Here is a 22483-nt window from a genome sequence, read left to right as displayed (position 1 = left end):
AGCCTTGATATTTTTATTTGACTTCAGGTTCAAACTCCTGAATGGGCCATCAAGATCTGCTGGATATATTACAGAGCCAAAAATACTCATGTGCCATGAAGAAAAAAGTGCATGCATTTAATCTTAATTCTAGCATAGCTGCTCTGTTTCCTTTCTTCACATGCACACTCCTCTCTGTCTGCAAATTATTTCAGGTCCCTTCATGCTCCACCGATGACAGCTAGACATTTTCTCAAGTCCTTGAGCAACCATGCCTTGGAGTAAATACGCTGAAATCGCCACACCAAACAGACCAGCACAGGAGCCCTAAACACGTGTTTGAGCATTTTCCCCCACAGGCTGGGGCTGGGAGGGATGTTCTGCATGTGCTGAGGAAGTGCAGGGTTCCAGGTGCCTGGGGAGCCCACGTTCCCCGCAGCCGAGCGGCAGTGGCCGGTCCCGGGGGCTGCAGGGCTCCCGAGGGCTCTGCTCCTGGGGAATACCTGCTTCAGCTCCACGCAGCAACAGCGAGAGCCATATGTGGAGCTGCAGGAAAACAGATGCTGTTTCTCCATTTGTGAAATCAAGTTGTTGGAAAGTAGTCAGCTTTCCGATGTACAAGAGAGAGCTCATCCGATCAACCTGCAGAGACAGCCTGAGCTTTTTTTTTTTAAGAAATATTTGTCAATATCTCCAAATTAATGGTGGATAGAACGGGGTAAGGAATAATGGTATGGAAATAATGAGCTGATAAACAGCTTTGAAAATAGGCAGGTGATGATTTTGATGACCTGTGATTTTCATAAACAAAGGGGCCATGCGACCTGGATTTGGTCTGCCAGTTCTGCTTCCAGGCATACATTTCTAGATGTACTGTAGGTTTACTGTAGCATTTTGATTTATTATATAACAGACACAACCACCCAGTTTGATTTCTTCTTACCACTAAAACAATAACGTTATTCCGCTAGAATAAAATGGAGAGTGTGTTCTCAGAGAAGCTTCAAACATCCTTGCCCTAAAGCCAAAATAAATAGCTTTTCTTTTATTATCAACTGAAAATGTGTGCTATAAGAGCAAAATGCCTAATTATTAAAAAACCCTAATAATCTGAAATTATATTCTAAATCACTGTAACATAGTGAAATATAATTGTGTGCAATTTGTTGTCCTTATAATATGTGTTTTATCTTATCAGAAGTGCAAAGATTTAAAGTATCAGCTGCTTCCAGAGTCTCCAGACCAATAAAAATTGTCTTTTCTATTATTCTGGTTAACAGGATAATTTAAGATACTAGACACAAATAAAAAAGATTTACTGGAAAGTAGCAAAAAAAGAATTTTACCAGGATTATATTCTTTAAGACTCTCTGCCAAGACCCCTAGGATATTTTGTCAGCATATTAGGATCCTACACATTTCTCTGCAGTGTATCTATTTTCCACTGGTTCAGACCTATGGGAATCTGTCCTAATTTTAGCATTAGGTCTGTCTCTTTTCAGCAATATAGCTCTTCTGTTGATTGTATAAAGAATTTAGCATATAAGTTGCTCAGATCACATCTTGGATATCTAAAATAAATGGGGTAGCAGGTATGTAATCAAAATCCAGACTCCAGTTTGAATTTGTGTCAGAAGGCAAAAATTATACCAAAATTAACTCCAAAAGACTGATCTGCATGAATGCTTTGTCCATGTCTTTAGAATTTCTTTAATTAAAGAAATTGGGTTGGGATGCAATCCTTGCTAGAAGTGAGGAACATAGCCACACCAGTGCTGACTTTTGTGTTCAAACATAGACGTTTTTACAAATCATAAAAGGTGCAACACTTCAGCTTACCTTGCCTTGGCTCCCAACCAACAATATTACAAAAATTGCGTAAATTAAGCTAATTCAGTGTTAGTGCCTGGCATAAGAATCCTCTAGCACAATAGAAATTTCTATTGAAAGGATAAAAATCATGTTTGTAGAGAAGGAAGTGCCTTCTGTGGTGCTGATCTGACACCAGGGAGCCTCAAAAGCAAATCCTTGCATTTGGTGAGCAAGGAGCTTTTCCCTGACTTTGTCTCCTCTATAACCAGCAGCATGTTCACTCTGGGGAGGAGTGTGTGGGACTGCACGTGGGTTTATCTGTTTCTCTCTCTTGGATACTCACGTGTGCAAACATGCCTGCAGCTAAACAAAGGGTAATGGCTTTAAACTGAGCAAACATAGGTTCAGATAAAATATTAGGAAGAAATTCTTTACTGTGAGAGTGGTGAGGCACTGAAACAGATTGCCCAGAGAAGTTGTGGAAATGTTCAAGGCTCGGCTGGATGGGGCCTTGAACAGCCTGGTTAGTGAAAGGTGCCCCTATCCACACAGCTGCAACTTCAGTCATCAGTCTGGTTACACAGAGGTCAGGGGAAATGTGAACCAGTCACTTGCAGTGTAAGATGCATTTTCCCCTGGACAGTGTGTTCAGGGCTCACTTAAAAGGCAGCCCATCTGTCAGAGTACAGGGTGATTGCAGTCTTTGTAGCCAATTACAAGTCACTTGTAAATGAAATTATTGTGTCCATCTCAAAAATACATTAAAAAGATTTAAACAATCCCATGAATGAGTCACTACCCTTGTGTGAGGCTACACAGGGTAGGTAGGTAGAACTGGTAATCTCTCAGTCAGAGCACTGCTCTGTGCACTGTCAGTGCCAAGTTACTCCTGAGGATTCACTCTGACTTATAGAAATATTCTTGACCTTGACTAAAACTCTTAGATTTTGTTTCTTATTGTTGGGTGTGCATGGGGTCGGTTTTTTGTTGTTTTTCTGTTTTAACTTTACATCATGTTGGTTTTGGGTATTTTTTTTATCTAATATGAAATAAAGGAAAAACAGTTTGAATCATGTGTCCTGTTGTGGGGACCAAGTTAATTAAAATCCTGATGTATATATACAGCTGATACTCCTCACCCTAATGAAGAACATTAATTCTAGAACATGTGTGGCTGTAGTCACATTGCTACAAATTACTGGACTCTTTCCTTTATCTGTTTCCAAGAAAGTCTCCCCCGGTTAGTTAGGAAAAAAGAAAAATATGATGCCTTAGTTCTAAGCAGCATAAATTACATGCATCAATCAGAGGAAGCTTAAATTAAAATACACATTTGGCAAACAAATATGAATATGTTGATCTCATCTGTGAATCAAAATGATTTAATGCCAGTACTGACCCCCCACTGATCAACATGAAGGTCACTGCAAACTGCTTGATTCTCATTGAGAAATGTTGTCGTGTCTGTTAAAGATGCAGTTTTATACATTCCCTAATGCTCAATCTAATCGGTAATTCCAATGTAGCAGAATTGATTTATTTTAGAAAGAAAATACTGAATTCATTTTTTTTATTTATGTAATCCAAAACAGATAGCTAAATTAAAATGTTAAAAAAATGCATGTGGTGGATGGGTCTGGGCTGAAGGCTTTCCAATGTGTTTATGATGTTTTCTAATCTAGAGGAATACTATTTGTTAAATAGAATGCTACACCTTTCAGATACCAAGTGACCATAAATCAGTCTTCCCTTATCATCCCGTTCATGTGTTCTGGCTATAGGAATAACTAGTTGTTTAACTCAATTATCAGGTGAAATGTGGCTCTGAAGGGATAATCCAAGGCTGGTTGGGTCGTCATTGCTCTCCAAAGGTCTCAAGCAAACAGATGATTAAGACACCAGTTTTACTGAAACTTGAACCAGTTTTTGCCTTTTAAAATCTTTTTGCCTGCACTTAGAACTTTTTGAATTAGGGATGGAGAAAGTCATCATGGCCCCAGGGTAGATGGAACTGGGAAGGAGAGGGGCCACACTGTGGTGGGATGGTACACAAGATCAGGAGGTCCTGATGGCAGCAGAAGCAACAGGGAACCACATCAGAATTCACCCATGGGGACAAAGTCAAAAGTGAGACATAGGAAAAGAGGTCAGTCCAGGAAATGTTCTTGCAGCTGACACACTGGGTATAATAAATAATGTTAAGATACATTCACACATGTATGGAAATGGGGTTTTCCCATAGGTATGAATGTTTTTACATTGTCGTTTGTGAAAAATTGCACTTTCTAAGTAAACATTTCACACTTCTGCAGCTGGGGACTGCAGCAATGGTGAAAGCCAGCTTCTCTGTTCTGCTAAAAAACAAGGTCCTTTTTTGCTTACAGTAGGAAATTAGGACTTTGGATGTCCAAGACTCAACATTTCTCTTTCTTAGATAATCCTTGTCAGTGTCTCTACTTACAAATTATTTCCATCAGAGGATTTTTGCTATTTTTCTCCTTCCTCTTCTCCATGTAGGGCTGACACATTCTCTCAGGACATTCAATAATCAGGTCTTACCTTCTAAAACTCCCAATAGCCCATCTATAGTGTGACAACCTTTCAAAGCATATTCCAAATTAAACTATCTACTGGGAAAAAGCAGGAAAAGACATCTTAAGAATGAATTTTGATGGGAACAGATCAGACGTTCACTAAGGAAAAAAAAACTATTTTGAAATTATTGTTCCCCTTGAACAAAGCTTGATTCTTGAATCTTTGGCATTTGGATGAGAATACACAAGAATTCACTCACCTTTTGTTTTAAAAAATAAAACCATCAAAAGCACATGCTACTGTAACATTAAAGTGCAAGACACAAATGAGTTGGCTGCATCTTGGGGTTTATTTAGGTCTCACTAGCCCTGATGAAATTCGCAAGTAAAGTATTGCAGAACAACACTTTATGGAGGGATGATATTTTTGTGCTCTTCCTACCACATAAACACACACTGCTTAATATAATAAACCATAAAATTATGAAAACTGCAGTTTATCACACATATTTGATTGCCTTTTCTAAGTTCTATTTTCTATTTTAGGTAGTTTCTTTCCTTGGTCCATCAGTCAAAAATCCCTGAGCAGCTCCTAATATCGACTGGATATAGATATATTTTTCATCTTTTGATAAAGAGAGGATTTTGTCATTGTCAGCCTGCAGATCTGTACATAGAAGTCAAGCTGGATGGCCGCTGTTCAAGCGAGGCATCTCTGAGTTCTAGGGATAATGTTTGTTTTGAAAGTTGGAGAGCATATAGCTATAGCTCTCAGGGTGCTCTCTGGCACTTGCTTTTAGACCAAGGCATGTTGAAATAGCAAGCCACTTGAAACCTGGCCTGGATTGCTAAAAGGCCATTGTAGACACAGCTCAGCAACAAGAAGAAGTAGATACACAATACACATGTCTGTTCTACCCCTTTAGGCAGAAAGACTCTGTTAATAAAGAAATCAAACATGAGAATCCACATGTGATGACAGAATGAAGTACGGCATTCTTGGACCACTCGTCCACACCTCAAGTTCCTTCATAATAAAGTCTGCTGAGCCGAGGCAAGTATCCCCTTACCTCAGTGCCTCAGAAAATTTTAATGTCCATAAATTCCAACAATTTTAACAAACCCAAAGGTCATGAAGGCTATGCAAAGCAACACTTTTCTTATCTGAGTTTTGATCAAAGCCACATATCATAAATGTGCATAATGCTATTTCCAGCTCTGTGTCTTCAAAGCCAAAGCTCTCCCATTACCAAGCTGTCAGAAAAAAAAAAAAAATCGGGCATTGATTGTTTGTTAAAAGTCATTCTTGGTTGTCTGTATGGAGCCACTTTGGTTCAAACTAATCCTACCTTTAACCTGAGGTCTGAGCAAGACTCACTGTTCACCAACAGTGACATGTAATTGACCTCAAATGAAGTGTGAAGACACAAAACCAACTCTAACAGGACCATGGTGTGAACACACCCAATTTTCTCTGCTGCATTTGCAAAGCCAAGTAGAGAAGCAGAGCTGGCAATCCATTTTTTCCTTTGAAACTTTACTTTCCTTCTCTGAGGAAGACAGATGACATGAGAAAGCATTCCTGATGCAATCATGCTGGAAAAGAAACTGATGGTACTTCTGCACTCTGCGCTGGAGTTTGGTGTGGTCGCACACACAACTGTGACAAACTAAAGGATCTGACCACTGAAAGTGAGACAATCCTTTGAATATGTACATCAATCCTTTGAACTGCACATGTAGAAACCTGTGGTCTTTGCCACTGCTTACACTTTAACCAGCATCAGTACTGGATCCTTACAGGAGCTGTATTCTTGTTGAAGCTTAAGATAAAAGTGCCAGAAACTAGAGACAACATTTCAGTGTATAGATGAAGAAAGAAGAGAGAAAAGAAAGTGGCAAGTCAGTAGTAGCTTGCAGGTGACTTTGCTTCATGAAATTCTACAACCTTGTCAAAAGTAAAATTGTTGTAATGTCAAATGTCTCTACTTTTTAATCTGCTATGGTATAAAAAAGGAAAGAATCTTTTCCTCCATGTCATTTTAGTTTCTTTCAAGAGGTTCTAGTTTAGCTATTATTGTCTTTGTTAGCCAAATTTCAGGCATCTTTCAAAGCAAGCTTTTCTGTCTTTATTTGCAAGAGGAAGAAGAAAGATAGATTTTATCTGTTGCAACATATCAGGGTTTTTTGCTGAACAAGAGCCACAGAACATCATACTAAGATCTCTTTACTCAGCAAGTTGACTTTGGGATGAGCTTTGAATGCTTTCTGTTTGCTATCAGTCATAGATTTAGTCAAGAAGATAAATCCTCACAAAATAAACAATATCACTTGCAACATTGATGGATATTTATTTATCAGTAAAAGGAACATTGCGCTTTTATATATGCAGATTAGCTCCTAAATAATAAACAATTTCCCAGCTATGCAGCTAGAACTGGTTGATCAGAAATAGTTTTATGTTTTCGAGTGAGCTGACCTTCATCTATTGATCAAGGGTAGTTGGCAAGATCTTAAGTAATAACATTCTTGGCTTCACACATCACTTTCATATTGATAGGGTGGAATTGTTTCTGAGTCCAATACTTATCTGCTGGTGAAATATGGGAACATATGAGTCTAGTCAGTCACACCCAAAATATTGTGGAAGCTAGAAGCAACATATGTACTTCCTTGAATTTCTCCCACTGGTATGGAGCATTTGGAAATGCAGCGACTCTTTGGAGAGGCGCTTGCTCAGTATCTATCTGGTGTGTGGCATCCCCTGTTACAATCTGGAAATTGCTTAAACCGTTGTGGAAAATCAGCTGGTTGAGTGACAACACAAAACAAAATGAGTGCCCCAGCTAAAGCTTCATTCCCAAGCCTTTAAAAATGTCTCTGTTAACTCTTCAAAGGCAAAATGAACTCATCTTCCTAAATGCCTCAAAAAAAAGGAAATAGGGCCACTCTTCTCTTGGGGTGCAAATGCATCCTGCTATCAAGGGATAGCCGTCTTCTGTCACCTTCATCCTCAAACAGACTGTTCTGTAGGGTGGTTTCTGTGCACTGCTGGGCAATAAACAAGCCTTCAGCATCCCACCTGGCACCCACACTGGGTAGTGGAAGAGAAAGAATTTCTTTGTAGAGTTAACTTCTTACCCCTTCCTGTCTTTTAGCAGAACAATGTCACCCTCCTTCCTTAAATTGCATAGAAAATATTTTTTTATTTGTTCCAAACTCTCACTGAATACAAATCAGGGTAAATAGCTCTGCAATGGCTCTACAGCTAAGAGCTATTATCTATGTGTTTTGATCAGTTTTAACAGCAATGGTCTATAGACCTCAATTTCCTGTTCTGAAGTGCTAAAACTTATGAAAATAAACTCCAAGGCTTAGCAAGCACCCTTTAATCAAATAAAATTGTCAGTATGAATCTACCTATGCTAGCATAACCTTATAAAAATGTTTGATAGTAGCTTTTTGCACTGTGAAACCTAAAACTCCAGTACACTACAAATTTTGCAGGATAAATTTGATACATCAGTGGTGTTTTGTGGGTTTTTTTTCCTTATTTACATCATTTTTCTTCTTTTCTGTCTGTTTTACAGTGTTTTCTCATCCTTCTCTCTGTAATCCTCACCATTTTAATTATCTGTGTGTTTTATAAAATCATGTCTAATTAGAAAATTTTAAATTCCTCATTACAGCACATTCTCATGCAGAACTTGAAATAGGAATTATTATGAACTGTTTTAATAAGCACCAGCTTTGCACTCTTTAAAAGATTGGAATTGTTGTTTATATCTGTATGCACATTAGTTTACCTCAAGATGTGCTAGATTACATTAATTATCTTTGCATCTGCAACAGAGAACATCCATGATCGATGCCAACCTCATTCCTCAGAATTTTTTAAAAGTTTTGTGGGTTTTTTTTCTTGACAACGTGTTTTTTCCATACAGGGAAATTTAAAAGGGATGGACAGAGCTTGCTGCTGGAATCTGCAAGACCACTGTGTTTCATTGTGCTGCAGACTAATTGTAAATACATTTACCTTTTTATAAGGTGGGTGAGAAACTCTGATTTTGCAACTAGCTGTACTTTTATAACATTTCAATCCTGATCTGTCTCAAAAGCAGGCAGATTTATTGCAGCAGTGTCCCCATGTGGACTTCTACCAAAACAAATGTGACCAACTGAATTTTGGCTCCAGTTTTGATGCAAACAAATCCTTACTAAGCAAAATACAAATAAATGGTTTTAACCAAAGTGGTTTAAGTAGGAATTTAGAGAAAATATCTGGCAGCCAGTATCTGGAATTAGCCTTCTGGAGCCTGTGCTCAGTCCCTGCCTGCTTAGTTCAGGCTGTACAAGTCCTTGAAGCTCCTGTTATCAGAGGCAGCATTTCTCTTATACACACAGATCAGCTCACCTAAGGACATGGTTTTCACAGTCCTGGTGTAAGTCTTCACAGCACTTGGTGTAAGTCTATAAACAGGCTCAAGATACAAGGAAAAAAATTTGCTTTACGGCTCGTGAGAGTAAGCGCATCTTTTCAGCTCCTTCTGCCTGTGGCCAGAAACAAAGGTACTGCATCAAGACCTCAAAATATTTTTCTTTCCTATTGTTGGGCATTTTCATGGCAAAATTTTTATATTGCAGATTGAACCAATAGTGATCATCCCATTGAAACCAATGGGATAAATTACAAAGGAACTTGCTGCTCATAGGATCCAAGAGTACAGCAATGTAAACCCTAGTCAGCACTGAAGAACTTATTTAAATCATTTTACTGTATTTGCTTTTTTGTGAAAGTCTGCATTCAGACTGTAATTCCACAACATTTATTTGTTATTCAAAGCAATTTGATGAATAATTCTGTAATAATTGTCTCAGCTTATTGTGAATATTCAGGATTTGAAACATGAACTGTGATTGCTCTCCTAAATCAAATGCTGTTTTATTATTCCTTCAGTGAATGACAGTCTTAGAATCAAGTGAATGACCGGGGGAAAAAGAAAGGGAAAGAAGAGAATTAAACTTGAATATTATCCAGAATTTGCATAAATTAACTCTTGTGGTGGGCACTCCTGCCATGACAAAAGCAAGCTTGTTTATGAGAAGCAAGCATAAATGGCAGGCATATTGTTAAAATGCATTTGTTCAGCAATAGTGCATGCAACCTGGAATTAGACTGCTTGTTTATTTATTAGCTAAGGCCTAAAATTTGGTGGGAAATAAAAAGGGGAAAAGACAAGTAACAGGTCTGAGGAGGCCTTTAAAAAAACATTCTTGAATCCTCTGTACAGTTACAATCAGTTTAGATATTTCCCTCAGGCTCTGGAAAACATTACAATATTGAACTCAGGAATTTTGGTGATTTATGCAAATGGAAACATATACATACTCTAAATGCAATGACCTCAGAGGCAGAAGCTCCTGTTTGGCTGATTTTTACCTCCTGTTTGTTAAATTTCTAATTCCTGCATGCTTCTGCAGCAAGCCTTCCACTATTTTCTGGATGACTGAAAACTAAAGCTTGGCTGATCTCTCTTGAGCTTGGCCTGTGAGCTGTGATGTGCTGGTGCTTGAGGGTGCAGCTGCCATCACTGCAGCCCCAGAGGTGCTTCTGCTGGGTGGGCATCAGGCTCAGGCCAGCCTCCCACCACCCTCTGCCCTGGGGAGGAAACCAAAAGCGCCTGTGTGTCCTTCAGCATTCCTGGGCTGCACCAGAAGAAGCACAGTCTGCTGGTTTAACTCTGGCTGGATGCCAGGGACCCAGCAAAGGTGCTCTGTCTCTCCCCTCCTCAGCTGGAGAGGTGAGAAGAAATGTAACACAAGGTCCATGAGTTGAGGTGAGGGCAGGGAGGGATCATTCACTGTTTACTGGCATGAGCAAAACAGACAACTTGGGGAAATTAATGAAACTCATTATGAATCAAAACAGGAAAATGAGAATTAAAACACACCTTAAAACCACCTACACACGACCAGCACATTGAGGGAGATGATAAACCTCCTCTATTCTGCTTTTGCAAGGCCCCACTTGGAGTAATCTGTCCAGCTCTGGGGCAACCAGCATAAGAAGGATGTGAACCTGTTGGAGCAAGTTCAGAGAAGGGCCATGAAGATGATGAGAGGGATAGAACACCTCTCTTATGAGGACAGGCTGGCAGAGTTGGGGCTGCTCAGCCTGGAGAAGAGGCTCTGGCTTTTCTAGTACCTTCCAGTACCTAAAGGGGCTATGAGACAACAGGAGAGGGACACTTTACAACACCATGTAGTGATGGGACAAGACAAAATGGCTTTAATCTGGCAGAGGGTAGGTTTATATTAGATATTTGGAAAAAATTGTTTCCTGTGAGGGTCTTGAATACACACAGAGCAGGCAGTGGGCAGGGGCTTGGATTAGAGGACATGCTGGCTGTCAGGACTTCCCATGGAAGCCTATGAGACCAGAGTTGTGCAAAACGTGCTGCAGACTGGATGTGGCCCAGGAGTTTTTGCACACAAAGCTTCATATGCTTTCAGAGCATATTAAGGCAAACAGCCTTCTCACAGTTTAGATGTGATTTACGGTCAAAATGATGAGAGCCACAGAAAAGGTATGACCAGGTAGCAAGTCCCTGCAGCAAACCAGTGACTCTGGGACTGCTGAGGACACAGAGACTGAAGAAACATCTCTGACAGCCTTTAAAATGTGTTACATGATGGTGCTTGTGACCCTGCCTTTGCCCTAGGCTATGCTATAGCTGCTAGAATTTCAAATCTCTTTCAGTGAGTGGTATGGGCAAAGAAAAGAAATAAATAGGTTTGGACATTATACATTTTCCATTTGGGGAAAGTTAACTTTCCTCAACTTTTTTTCCCCTGTGCTTTATTTTCTTTCTTTTCCTTTTAATATTTGAAAGCCTTATTTTTTCACATTTAAAAAGTCATGTAATTACTGCTATCTCAGGTTATAGAATCCAAATGGCTTAAAATGGCTTCATATGTTAAGGATGGAGACTACCACTTTGTCATCAAAGCCTGATAATATTCAAATATTTCAATTTTTCACACAAAAATGGGCATCCACATTTTTAAGCATATTTTATTAAGACCAAAACACCGACTTTGAAATTGAAGGTCGAAGTTTTTCTGGTAAAAGCCAGGAGAGTGACACAACCAACATCATGGTAGCACACCATATTTTGTACAATGCTCTGATTTAATCCTGCTCCTTTTGTCCACACCTTTGGGTTTTGTTACAATAAGTGTTGTTAGATTTGTGTGGAGAAGGGGGCAGAAGGCTGGAAGGAGTGGTTTTTTTCATTTTAACAATAATATCCTTCTTCCCTAAAAGATATGAAGCAGAAGACTGAACAGAAAATCTAGCTATTTTATTGCCCCAAGGCATTATTCATTTTCCTGACACATTATGTTTTTAATTAAAATTGCACATGAGTTAATTAAAATGTTCATTCAGCTTTTTTTTTTTTTTTTTCTTGCATGGGTGCCTTGTTACTCTCCTAGCATTTCAGTAGAAGGCCATTACATTTCAACAAACTGCTGGCTTTATCAACTCAGACTTCTACTGACAGACTGTCATGTTTGCTACACCTTTTTATCTCAGATGTTCTAATTTTTTTAAGTACCTTCTCTAGTCTGGGGGCTGGTTGGTTGGTTTTTTTTAATATTATTATTATTATTATTATTATTATTATTACTACTACTACTACTACTACTACTACTACTACTACTACTATTACTATTACTATTATTACTATTATTACTATTATTCCAGCACCTTCCACTAGTGGTTTGAGCTCAGGTTTCTTAAGGAGACATTGTCAGGAATGGGCAGGAAGGTGAACAAGAACCTGTGAACACTGTCAACGCTCACTCTTATGGAACCTGCTCAGATTATATCTGCAATACAAGTGCACTGCAACACCAGTGCACAGTACCTTGGGAGCAACACTGAAGAAAAGGGGCATTCAGAGAAAGCAAGCCTCAGAATCCTGCAGACACCTTACTTAGACTGACCTATGTGGAATCTTTCAGATTTATGGGTTACAGGCACTGAATTTTTGATCACTGCTTTGGAAAAAGGAAATTCTAGAAGATAGACACAGACTTTTGTCCATCTTGTCTAGTCTTAAGCTCTATTTTTAAAAGGTATAGCAGGACTTAAACAGGTTGAGAAAGTGTTTCTGTTGTAGCTGAAAGCATTCTTGTTGGTATATTAGGAAGGGCAAGAAAGATTTCTCAGGCTGTGGACTAGCAAAAGCTGCTTTACTCAGTTTTCAAGGAACCTGTTTCTACACTAAAAATTCCTAAGTCATGAGTGAAGTCTGTCCTGCTTCCTTTGTGCTGGCTACATGGCATGGTGAAATGCAGTTATTTCCTCCAACCAGATTCACCAGTGCTGAGTTTGGGAATGGAGCCACAGTAGGAAGAGTTCTGTGTCCCAGATGTTAACCAGCTCCTAGAAAGGAACAGATTTCACAGATGGATCATCTCTGCTTTCCACAGAGGTTGTAAATATACATGGTGCACTTGTTAAATTCACCCTTATTGAGCATCACAAGTCAGAGACACATACAAGGCCAATAAACCATAGCCAGGGTAAAAGGTAGAAGGCATGTCAAACAAATGTTTTCTGAAGAGGTGTACAGCAAGCTGTTGTGCCTTTGCTGAAGTCTTCAAAGCCTGCAGAAACACATTGATGTTTGTAACTAACACCTTGCATGCTGGCTGCTGCAGTGGCAGGTGCCTGGACAAAACAGAGCCTTTGAGCAAAGATTTATGTTGTGTTTAAGTGCCACACATGCATTCTAACAGCAACACTGAAGCCAAGTTTGAAAATCAGACCTCAAAGCAACAGCTCCCATAACTCAAATAGAGAAGGAGGGATGGGCTATGGGGTTCAAACTCTGGGCTCAGCTAATATGCATTAGTGCCATTTGCTTTTTTCACACAGCATGAGTTAAGGACAGGCTGTCAGCTGTAACTTTGAGCTTCCTGGATGCTGTCAGCTCTTTTCACAACCTTCATATTACTGAAGTGAAGCTTTTTACATTTTATTCTTTGACTTCTTGTTGTAGTCTTCATGAGAATAATGTGATTTCGGGGGAAGTGTTGAAAGGTTTGAATGTGGTAACTAAACATTTACAAAAGATCTTTAGCCTGAAATATGTAAATATATTTCTCTCAATGGTTCAGATAGCAGTGTTTAATTTTGCAGAAAAATTGCAAAGTTTTTTTAATTTTTTATACTGAATTTATGTTCTGATGAAAAGCCCTTCAATTCAGGAAGTAGAAGAAATTATTTATTTTTAAAACTGTCTTAATATGGCAACTTAGATATCTTGCAAAGGGTGTGAAAGATAAGGTTACCAGTCAGGAATAATGTTTTACAACATCATTACCCTGATATCACCCAAAGCAGCTTTCTTTGAATCATTTCGTTTGGTATATATCTATATTTTGATTCAAATAATACCGTCCTTGGTTATACTAATATTGCTGCGTGATGTTTACTTAGGCATCAAGAGCAACTTCACTGAAACTCAGCAAATAAACCCTATTGGTTTCTTAAAGGTCCTTTAGTTTAAAATATACCTTGATATTTTGTGTTGCAAGACTATACTTAGTTCACAGCTTATTAAAAATTTGCTCCTTTATTACTTTATAATATCTATAAATTGAGTAAGAAAAACCTCCAAAAGGCACAGACATGAGAAACCTTGAATATTTTCTGGAGTTCTGGGCTCCATAATTTAAGAAGGACGTAAAGGTTCTTGAACGAGCCCAGAGGAGGTCAGCCAAGCTGGTGTGAGGGTTGAAAGGCTGTGAGGAGCAGTTGAGACTTTGGGTTTTTCTGCTTTGGAGGACAAAAGGAGGCTGAGGGGTGGCTCTGTCCAGCTTCCTGAGGAAGGGAAGTGAAGAGCGGGGTGTGGATCCCTTTTTTCAGTGAGAGAACACATGGGAATGGTTCAAAGCTGCACATGGGGAGGGTCAGACTGGACACTGGAGGCATTTCTTTGCTGAGAGGGTGGTCAGACATTGGAAAAGGCTTCCTAGGGAGCTGGTCAATGCCCCAAGTCTATATTCATGGCATTTCCATTTTCCACTACTTTCTGACTTGTGCAGTAGAGGTGGTTTTTTTCTTTCCTGTGTCTATTTCCCACTTTTACTGCAGTCTTCTGATCCTAGTAAATCCCTAGCCCATCACAGACCAAATGCCCGCCCCTACCACAGACAGCTGTGGGAAAGTCTTACAAATTTGTGTCAGTAAAATTCCAATATTTTGTTAACTGCATTTTTTTTACCAAATTGTTCATTTAGGAATATTAAAATGCTTTAAAGGTATACTGGAGCAAACAGAAGTATTTTTCTTCATCATTTTTAAACACAAATTTGAGTTAGTGGGTTTGTAATAATTAGTTCTTAGTTTAAAATTTTGTTTAACACCAGTGAAAACAAAAGTTTTATCCCACAATTTTTGCAATAGTTCATCATGCTAACAACATTTCAAAAACACTGGTTTTGAAATGGCCTGGAACATTTTTCCAACATTTTAAAGGGACTCTAAAATTTAAAAAAAAAAATCCTTTTTATCCTTATTTTTACACCCTGTAATCTGTGTACCTTGAACTTCCCACACAGCATCAACCTTTTGTGCTTTCATGTAGGAAAAGTCAACATTTAATCATAAAAGGGTTTGAGAATCTATATTAAGAATACAATCTAACTTGGTAGCTGCTGTTTGAGATCCTGCACGCTATGAATTTCATACAGTAGAAATTAAAATCTGGTATAATTTCATGACCCATATCACCTTCCTTCTCACAGATTCCAACAGTGTGAAGTTATTTCCATAAAGAAATGTGGGGATATTGTAGGAAACAAACTGGATTTACCAACAGTTCAAAGCTGTGGTGAATATTACGTTTAAAGCCAACTCCTCTCATTATAGATACGTTTAACACTTCCTGAAAATTCCCTTCAAAAAAGTAACAGTAATTTTCATCAGCTCTGGGAAAAGAGTCATCAAGTATCTCCAGGTGTAATGTATTTTTAGTAGAACCACCCAAACTGTTAGCCACAGTTGTGAACTCCGCTGAGGAAGTCTCTCGGCGCTGCGGTGGCAAGCTATCTGCCCACAGGCAGTTTCAGTGCTCCACATAGAGGTGCAAGACCTTAAAAAAAATCTAAAGCCATGCCATAAACAGGAAGCCTTTTTAAAAATCATTTTCTCCAGTTTGGAAAAGGATGGAATAATAGAAAGAGAAACAAACTGTTCTGAGAAAGGAGCAGCCTGAGGAGACTGGCTTTGCTGCAGGTCATTGGTCCTCCCCTGCTCTACCTCTCATTTTCTCACATGGGCTCTTACCTAATTCTGGCCCTGCAGAAGCCCCTGGGCGTTTCTCTAGTCACTCTCAGTCTCCCTCACTCCCTTTATGCTTTCCTAGCAATTCCCAGGAAGTTATTTCCAATAATCACCTAATTTCCTGCATGAAGCAGCACAGGATGCCCCAAGACTCCCATCATCTTGCATGACCACTTTTAGCCTGCTCAGACTTGTAAAGTCCTGCTGCTCTCTGCCCTTGTAGACACAGAGGTTAACAGAGACTAAGCAACTTTTCGTAATTGTCAAACTCCAGCCATTTAATTCCTGAGACTGGAAAAAGAGGATTTCTAAGAAGGATATTAACAGCCCTCTCACATTTTCCCCCATTAAGGGGCAGATCTGAGATGAGAAGAAACTCCAGACTGGCCTCAAAAGCTGAGCTCTGTCAGAACAGACTCCTTTCAGAGAAAGCTTCCTCAGCTAGAAATACAGGAGAGCAAGCAAGCAAACAAGCAAAACTGCAGCCACCTTGGACACATTTCCTGCATGCTCACAGATCATCCTGCCCAAGCACAGCAGTACTGACGGCCCCTGGCCAGGCCAGGCAACACCATCCAGACCTCCTGGAAATGCAGCAGGTGGTAACCTCTGCAAGGGAGATAAAGACTTGGAAATGGCAGTGATTTGTACCCTATGGAGATAACGCAGACTCACTGCTAAGAATGTATTTGGGCTTTTTCTCTATTTGTTCACTCGCCTTGAGTAAAGCCATTTGGGGGGCTTTTTGTTTGCTTTTTTCTTTTTATTGCTTTCATTCATCTGCATCATTCAAAACTAAAGCCTTGCTAGGAATGAAAATAAGGAGCTGAAAGCATTTTTTTTTCTACGCAGAGTGACAGAGCCACTGTGCAGACTTGCAGCTATTTCTACCTATATGAAGATGCAGCGGGACCAAAGGAGAGCTGTCACCCCCTAAACTCTCAAGCTGTCAGTACAAATGGGTTTGCTTCTATACTTAGAGAATTTGGGGTTTCTGTGTATGTATTTTCATCTTTTAAGTTCTCAATAAATGTGGATGGTCTCAGACAAGTAGAGAAATAAGACAATTGAATTTCTGGTTTGCTGTTCTAAATTTCACTCTGTACAGTTTTAAGGCCTTGCTGCATTTCTTACTCCCATTTATCCCCCCACTCTCCTCAGTAGGTGTGGACAGCAGGTTTACTCACTGACTTGCCAGTTGTATATGTTCAACAGCTCTAACTCAGTGACATCACTTATTAGGGAGATAAATGAGGGCAATTAAGCATCATGGCCATAACTGGTGAAACTTTCTGCAATGAGAGCATTATTAAAATGACAGAGTGCTTGTCTGTGCCTGCCCAAGGTGTATGATTCAGCCTCTCTCCTTTGCCTGGTAAAGTGACCCCCAGCAGCACTTCTCACATGCATTGTTTCTACAGGGCTATATATCACCTCTGGTGTAAACTGGCAACGTTTATTGATAGATGCCCATTTCATTTTTAACAGCCATCTTCTTCTATGTTATTTAGAGTTAAACAGGACAGCTGATAAACATTACAATTTAGTTCATGTTTGTTAAACTACTCACTTAAATAACCTCCTCAGATGCTGATAAATGGCACCTTCAGAAAGAATAGCTGCTACTTTTTTGCATAATATACCGGTGTTTAGGGCTTTTAATAGTATATCATACACACAGCCTTGCTCTGTCATTCAAAAGCCAAATGACATTTTATTAAAATATTTCTTTTTCATCCTGTTTGGCTAATGTTTCCAACAATTTTTTAATACTGGATTTGAGCAAAGTAGGGAAATTGCCATTAGAAGTGGAAAGTCCATTTTGAAAAAAACAGAAACTAGGTTTCAAGTTAGTGCTTGTTTCCCTTAAAAATTATGTTCTCTGCTTTGGGCAGAAATGTGGCTATAAAGATCTGGAAAAATAAGACCATTGCAGGAAAAAGAAACAAGTAGGAGTAATACACAGAGAGAGGTAAAGATGGTCAAATATAGTCTGAAGAAGCAAGAAAAAAAAAAAGCAGAGAGAGAGGACAAAACCTAAATATAAAACAATTATGATGCAATGAGAAAACACAAACTAGACAGGGTGCTCCCAGTAGCACCAGGATATTATAGGACTGAGCTATGGGACAGCATCCTTACCAGTCTGGGGCATCCCTGCCTCTTCTGCCTTCCTGCAGGAGGGATATGATCTGCATCCTCATGCCAGAAAACTCCACCATCTCACAGGGGGGATGATCCCAGCATGGGAGCCCTGTAGGGTTTCTTGGGAGCCCTGCAGACATGCTAGGCATGTATGGAACACACACAAAATGCATACAGATGAAGCAGCTGTGATGGCAGATCCTTGTCCTTTTGAAATGTCATAAAGTAAATGCATTGCACAGGCTGTGATGTGGCTGGCAAGAAAATGGAGATGATGTCCCTCCACTCCTGGATCGAAATGTTTCATTTTATAGAGCGCATGATTTACCTGTGCTTTGTATCCCAGCATGCACTGCCCAGAGCACAGTGCCCAGAAGGCTGTTTCCAACACTGCTCCATCGCCAGGAACATCAGGGAGGTGGAATGGGAGCCAGGAGCAGTGGGGGAGTGCAAGCTGAGGCCAGCTGCACCCTGGCCCCCAGGAGCTGCCTGGGAGAGGAAACCTGAAGCAAAGCATCACTTCTGAGGACTCTCTTCCAGGTGTGTGAAGAGGGATATAACCCTGGGGTCGAAAAACAGAGAAGAAAAGGAGACAAATGAAGGCTGGGTTTGAAAACAGACAGGCACCTACCTTAGAAAGATTTTGCAGATATGTTCAGCAGAATTTAGAGCAGCCGTCCTCTTCCTCTGAACTGTTGCTCTGTTTCCTAGATGTTAGGAGACTTTGCATTTATTGCCATTCTTTGCATCCCTGCCAAGTCTGTTACAGTGGCAAGCCTATGGAATTACGTTGCAGAGAAAGATGAAAATGAGTTACTAATTTATCTTTTAGGCTGATCTTTAAATGTTGTTTCACAGAGTTGAAAGGTGCCAAAAGTTAAGGAGAAACATACAAAGGGACTCAAGGGAGAGGAGGTGGGTTCAGACTGTGACAGGAGGCACAGAAGGCAATGGGATAGGGGCAGCTAAAGTGTCTGAAATAAAGAATTTATTTTTATGTGCTCAAGAATGTGCCTAAATTATGAGAAGGATAATGGTAAAACAGACAGAAAGTTAAGAACCATCATAAGGAATACAAGAATAACCATGCCACATCAGACCAATTGCCCATCTAGTTGGCTTCTTACATGTCACAGCAAGGTTTAAAAATGCATATTAAGCCATCTCCTGCACTGGAAATAATGTGCTAGCCAAAATGATCAGTCAGTCACTGTAGCTCCTTCTTTAAGATAGTAGTGCTCCTACTGTTAGAAAATAATTTATTCTAATGTAATGTGACTGAATGCTCTCAATAAGCACAGAAATATTTTATACTCTTACTTAATCCTGCTGATGTTTGGCTCAGTGATATCTATGAAAGGTGTTACATTAGTTAATAAGGAGTTACATAAAGACAACATTAAACATTTAACTTTGATCACTGTTAAACTATCTGCAATTCAGGTTCATTTATTGCTCCCATTTTATACTTTTGAGGAAAAGTATAGAAATAAATATTTTTTTAAAGACTGGACCAAATGTGTTTGTGGAGACAATGTTGCTTCTCTAACCTCCACTTTTTGCTTACCACCCCAATAGTCATCTTTCTCCTCAATAAGCCAGAACCTCTTTGCTGTCCATGGTCAACAGATTTCTTTGCTGCTGACTTCAGCCAAATAACAAAGCCAACTCAACACTTATGTTGCTTGACAGGAGAAAACCAAGAGGGTAGTGGTTGTTGCCATTGTCATTTCATTGAGGATGCTATTCATATTTATCATATGGTGCTATAAAAATGCAGAACCCCATAATATGTATCTTTATTGCTTCCTACATGAGATGATACACTGGGAAAAAAATGTATTCTTCAATGACAGCGAATATACATGTTTTGTGTTTCCCCAAATCTGTGGCTTTGGATCAGACAGCCTCTGTCACTCAATGAAAACAGTATCATGGTGTCATAGGTTAACAGAATAACAAAGAAAATCTGTTTAGGGAGAAGTAGAACATATACATTATTTTAAGTTTGTAAGAAGGTTGTCACCCGTTTACTTCTATCACACCTTTAACCTTGGATGGTACCTGTTACGTCTCACTTGACCTGCACTATAGAGGAGTTCCTGCTCCCCAAAATCTGATGAAGTTTCATCTTTCACCTGTGAAAAAAAATGAAATTAGCTATATAGATGCTAAAGGATAGATACTACACTAAGTGCCCAGCTTTAAACTGGCACAGTAGATAATGGGACCATTTCTCATATGGACATCCTTCAGCTGAAGGTTTTATTCTTATTCCTATAAAAGGAAAAAAAAAAGTTTGGATTATTCTATTTCAGAAACAGATTAATAATTCAAGCCCAGGATACATAGGTCTCACAACAAATTATAGCACAGATTATTTCATAGGGAGTTTATTCAATAACAAAATATAATATTCTAGTACAAAGCCATCACTTTATCACATACATTTTTCTATGCAGTTAGAATTTGCCCTGTGCATTTAAAATTGTCCTGCACAGTAAATAGATTTTCATTAAAATATTTATTTTAAATCTTATATTTTTTCAGGAGCAATGAGGAGAGGTGGGTGTCACATTTTGTATTTCACCTGCATCCTTTTGCATTTTGATGTAAGGCAGCAGAATGCCTGCTACTATTTAATTAAACAGGAATCTGGATTAACTCCAGCTGTGGGCTGTGTAATCAGGCCTTGTGAGTGTGTTCAAAAAGGGGTGTTTTCCCTGGCTCATATTTCATTCCTGCATGGAAATCTGCTCTCACTCAAACCTGTCCACATGCTGCAGTAAATGATTTTCCCTCCCTTCTGAATCATATGCTTAGGCACCCCCACTACAATTCTTTGAAAAGAAACAAAAAGGCACAAACAGCTTGACTGGTCCACTTACACTAACTACTATTTAATGACGAGAGGCTTTGCTTGTTCATGTATAAATCTACCATTTATTCGAGTTTATACCATAATGACTGTAAGATCTATTAAATTGTTTTGTGCAGATTTATGTTATTCTCTCCAGATGATGACAATTTAATTGCTGTTGCCCATGGCTTAAGATGAGCTCAATTCTCAGAAGTGAATTTACCTTTCCTTGAACATGCATATCACCATCATGGATGACAAACACACTTCTGATTCTTTCTACTTCTCTAAGTACTTTTGCTGCCATTCAAAATGATAAATCATACATAAAATAAACATGATAAGTCTGGTTGAAACTACAAATTTTTTTTTGTCCTAATAGAGGTCAATTATCCCAAACCCATATATATATTTTGAGAAGAGTTTACCCCATCTATGAACATCAACACGTTCAAGTCTGAGTATAAATGAGTGACAGTGAAAATGTATGTATAAATTCATGAACTGGCACATCCATGAGAGTTTGTAATCATATTTTATTTTCAATAGTCTTTTCTGAGTATGCACTTTGCCTCTTTAGATGTCATCATTGATCTATGGTGGTGCTTTTGACAGAATATATCTCAACCAACATAAGAGACAATTGTCAAATAGATGTTGCTCATTGTTCATTTCCATAGGCTGGACATCTTTTTGTGGTAATTCGATATGGCAAGTTTTCTCAAGCTATCAGCAGAGATTCAGACTACAGATGATAATGAAAACTAAATCAGAGTTCATCATGCATAAAAGATTCTGAAACTTTGAATTTTTTAAATTTTTTAGCTTGTGTGGAGGTTACAGATGGGTAAACTCAAAAACGTTTGGCCTTACCACAATATTAGATTTGCTGGCCAAACATCACCTGCCAAAACAAACTAGAAATAAATGGCTCTCCATTTTCAGCAGAACAGAGCCATTTTCCCTCCCTTTTTTATTTCTATTTTAGTCTTTCTTCCAATCCACCAGCATGAAAAGACTGTTGAATGTAATTCTGGAAAATACATCCAAATGTTTTAGACTTTCTGATAAATTTTCTCAAGGAGATTGGAAGTGGCAATTTTGATCACTACAGATTGCATATTTGAGTTATACAGAGTCTTACAGAGACAAATAGTTGCATGTGGCAGGATGTTTCTTTGTCTGCCATATAGTCCTATAGTCATTCTCTGAGGAAAGAGAAATTTTAGATCTCACTTTCTTTCTGTTCCTAGGGATTTTTTTTAATTGAAGGAGCAAAATTAGTCTACATTTTCTTTTTTGTCTTCAGAATGTTATCTAATTTATTATCTAATGGTGTTCTTCACTGCTTTTCCACCTACCCTTCATGCCAGTCCTTACAAAAAAAACTAGAATTGCAGTACTTGTATCTATAATGTTTCTCGTCAAGACAGTGGGTGAGGAAGTTTTAATGTCAGTCCTAGAATATTCTCTGATGAGATTCTAATTAAGTTGCCAGTATAGAGAAAATTAGAAAATCACAGCAGTTTAAAGCTTAACCTTCAAGGAAGCTTGAGCAGATATGAATAACACTGTTTCTGAAGGATGGCGTGAGTGCAGTTGCAGGCGCTAATGTGAAGCGATGCATGTTCAGTACATCATCTTTCCACACTGTTAAGTGGAGCAAGTCATAGTGCAAGTGTATGTTTAAGTCCTTGAGGATATAAGATATACTCTTATTCTTGAAGGGAATGGTAGTGACCAAGGTAGTTTAAATGAAACCATATGGTCAAGAGTATTTTCTGTTCTTCTTAT

At 38.9% G+C, this 22483-nt stretch overlaps 1 long non-coding RNA gene across 1 annotated transcript; it reads right to left on the bottom strand.

The window, feature by feature from the left end:
• Positions 1–12587: 12587 nt before the first annotated feature.
• LOC128942751 (uncharacterized) lies at positions 12588–19960 on the bottom strand. Its single transcript, XR_008483639.1, has 3 exons — positions 19894–19960; positions 18461–18606; positions 12588–12777 (listed from the first exon to the last, which is right to left on the bottom strand). It is a non-coding gene; the product is annotated as an uncharacterized LOC128942751 (long non-coding RNA).
• Between the last annotated feature and the right edge of the window lie 2523 nt (positions 19961–22483).

Source organism: Melozone crissalis, unplaced genomic scaffold, assembly GCF_028551555.1.
Source record: "Melozone crissalis strain CALT ecotype California unplaced genomic scaffold, PUWL_Pcris_2 ptg000042l_1, whole genome shotgun sequence".
Lineage (NCBI taxonomy): Eukaryota > Metazoa > Chordata > Aves > Passeriformes > Passerellidae > Melozone > Melozone crissalis.
Note: the sequence above shows the minus strand (reverse complement) of the source record. Positions and strands in the feature narration are given on the sequence as shown.